Below are 3208 nucleotides of genomic sequence, written 5' to 3'. Positions count from 1 at the left end.
AATGGGTCATGATTTGGTCATCTTTATTAAGGGTATTTTGGTTACTTCATTGGGTCCAAATGCACTCTATGGCCACCCGACCCTTTAAGGGCATTGTTGTCATTTTGCCTTTTCTTGTAATAGAATATAAATAGAACATTTTAGGTCTTTTTCTCATTAGTTGTTTATTGATGGAAGACAAACTTTGTCTCTAGGGTGAGGAGTGTAACAGCCCTTAGTTGTAGGGCTTGGAAAAGCCACCAATCCATAAGTAGGGCTGCCCAAGTGTGGATATCACTTGTGTTGCATCGTTGGCTTGATACGTTGGTGATTAGGGAGGTAAAGTCCCTCTTTTGTCAACATAAGAGTTTGGTGTTAACATTCATTAATCTTAGGGTCCTTACATGAGGTTAGGGTTCTTATATTCTTGAATATTGTATGTCAAACTATCTATCCATCTCTTTTGTTAACATTGTATTGTTGTTGGTTTTTGAAGTCTAGTGAAGCCGTGTGGGGCTCTTTCGATTCACTAGCATTGTTGTTCTTGTGTTCATCTCTTTTCTTGCTCAAAACTAAATCTAAAGTCTAGTGAAGCCGTGAGTGGCCTATTTCGATTCACTAGCACCTTGTTGTTCAGCATATTGCTCGTGTTGGCTTGAATCTCTGGATACACACTTAGTCTTGTATCAAACTTCAAGAAGGACCGTGATGGCTACTGGACGTGGTTTTCTGGAAACCTTGCATCCGGTGGTGCAGCTGGTGTTTCCTCGTTATCCTTTGTCTACTCATTTGACTATGGACGTACCCGTATTGCAAATGATGCCAAGGCTGCAAAGAAAGGAGGCAAGAGACAGTTCAATGGTATGATTGATATCTACAGAAAGACACTCACTTCTGATGGGGTTGCTGGACTATACCGTGGTTTGTACTTCGGAATGTATGACTCCTTAAAGCCTGTTCTCTTGACTGGAGGACTACATGGTACATGATGCAGACATGTTTGGTTCTCATTTCTTATCTCTAAAGTAGTGGAGGTGGTTCTCATCCAGTTTTAGACAAATAAATGTCTAAACTATATTATAATGTCTAATATACACCATAGTACTTGATAGAAATGAGTTTAAATGACACGATTTGAAAGAGAATTCATAATGCTGAGGTCTAGTTGATTGTTCACATCGTCAATCAACTATCGATAATTATCTCAGAAAGTCACAGTTCTTTGTTTTATGACAGAACAACCGCTCATTATTGTCATTTCACGTATAAAATCATTCAACCAATACAAGTTATATTTTATTTTTTGGTAGATATTGTTGGTGTGGAACTCTTTCCAAACCAAACTTGGTAGTTCTTTGTTCCTACTGCTGGTGTATTGGTTGATCAGCAACCAGCTGGTACCAGTGCAACAGGTATTTGATATGACTGCTCCTTTGCGGACAAGCATGTGGAGATAAATCCATAAAAGCAAGTGGAGATAATCAATCAATGATCACCGCAAATTCTTCAACAGTGTTTGTAAAGGCTCCCGCGGAGAAAGGTGTTGCGGCTTTTGTGACTGACTTCCTCATGGGTGGAGTTTCTGCTGCTGTTTCAAAGACTGCTGCTGCTCCTATCGAGCGTGTGAAGCTTTTGATCCAAAACCAAGATGAGATGATCAAGACTGATAGACTCTCGGAACTATACAAGGGAATTGGAGACTCTTTCAAAAGGACAATGCAGGATGAAGAGGCTGTCGTTTTGTGGAGGAGAAACACTGCTAATATCCGTTATTTCCCTACTCAGGTTCACCGTTTGCCTTCTTTTTACCGATAAATTATCATCTGCCATTCCATACCCTATTTGACATTATGATAGCCTAACGTTGATTTTTCCACAGGCCTTGATCTTTGCATTTAAGGATTGTTTCAAGAGACTCTTCAACTTCAAGAAGGACCGTGATGCATGGCTACTGGATGTGGTTTGCTGGAAACCTTGCATCCAGTGGTGCAGCTGGTGCTTCCTCGTTGTTCTTTGTCTACTCATTGGACTACGCACGTACCCCTCTTGCAAATGATGCCAAGGCTGCAAAGAAAGGAGGCGAGAGACGGTTCAATGGTATGATTGATGTCTACAGAAAGACACTCGCTTCTGATGGAGTTGCTGGACTGTACCGTGGATTCAACATTTCATGTGTTGGTATAATTGTCTACCGTGGTTTGTACTTCGGAATGTATGACTCCTTAAAGCCTGTTCTCTTGACTGGAAGACTATAGGTTAGCGTTTGTCTGTTTTAGCGTCTTTGCTTGTTATTGGTTTAAGTGAATTTTGATAATATCGTTGGCTCAACAATTTCACTTGGCTTATATGGATGTTTACAGGATAGTTTCTTTGTTAGCTTTGTTCTTGGGTGGGTGATTACCAACTGTGCCGGTCTTGCCTCATACCCAATTGACACAGTCCGAAGAAGAATGATGATGACCTCCGGTGAAGCTGTGAAGTACAAGAGCTCACTTCACGCATTCTCCCAGATTCTTAAGAGCGAGGGTCCCATATCTCATTTCATACGTGCTGGTGGTGCTAACATCCTTCGTGCTGTTGCTGTTGCTGGTGCTGGTGTGTTGGCTGGATATGATAAACTTCACATGATTGTTTTTGGAAAGAAATACGGCTCTGGTGCTGCCTAAATTCAAACCACATAGAGTATCCTTTAGGATTAGATATTGATGAAAATCTTTCTGCTGTGCAATATGAGGATTCTTTTGGAAAGGCGTTTTACGTTTTTTCCGCTTTTTCTTTTTTGAATAATTTGAAATTTTTGATAGAGGTTATATATTGTCATACTCAAAACTTTTGCTGATGTGATTTCTTTTGACAACAACATTTTCTTTCCATTTGTATGCAAGTCCCCTTGTGGTGGGGCCCTTCCCCGGACACCGCGCATAGCGGTAGCTTTAGTACACCGGGCTGCACTTTTTGTATGCGAGTCCCTCTTATATTCTTCGCATACCCTTGTGAAGACGGGATATTCCAGAGAATTCATGTTTTGATTCGTAATTTTTCCCTGCTCTAATTCGTAAGTATCAGTTACTTGATGAGCTATAATCTTATTTCTGTTTGCGAAACAAATATGGTTTGAAATTATGAATCATATTTGAGCATATGAACTTGAAAAATATATTAAGTTAGTAAAGCGTAAGTAGATTAATACAAACTAAAGAAGAACAAATGTAGATGCAGACATCTCTCA

At 40.1% G+C, this 3208-nt stretch overlaps 1 pseudogene; it reads left to right on the top strand.

Moving 5' to 3' along the window:
* The first annotated feature begins 658 nt into the window (after positions 1–658).
* Positions 659–2755, top strand: LOC124895090 (annotated as a pseudogene).
* Positions 2756–3208: the final 453 nt, after the last annotated feature.

This window comes from Capsicum annuum, unplaced genomic scaffold, assembly GCF_002878395.1.
Source record: "Capsicum annuum cultivar UCD-10X-F1 unplaced genomic scaffold, UCD10Xv1.1 ctg79816, whole genome shotgun sequence".
Lineage (NCBI taxonomy): Eukaryota > Viridiplantae > Streptophyta > Magnoliopsida > Solanales > Solanaceae > Capsicum > Capsicum annuum.
This window is presented reverse-complemented; position numbering and strand designations above follow the sequence as displayed.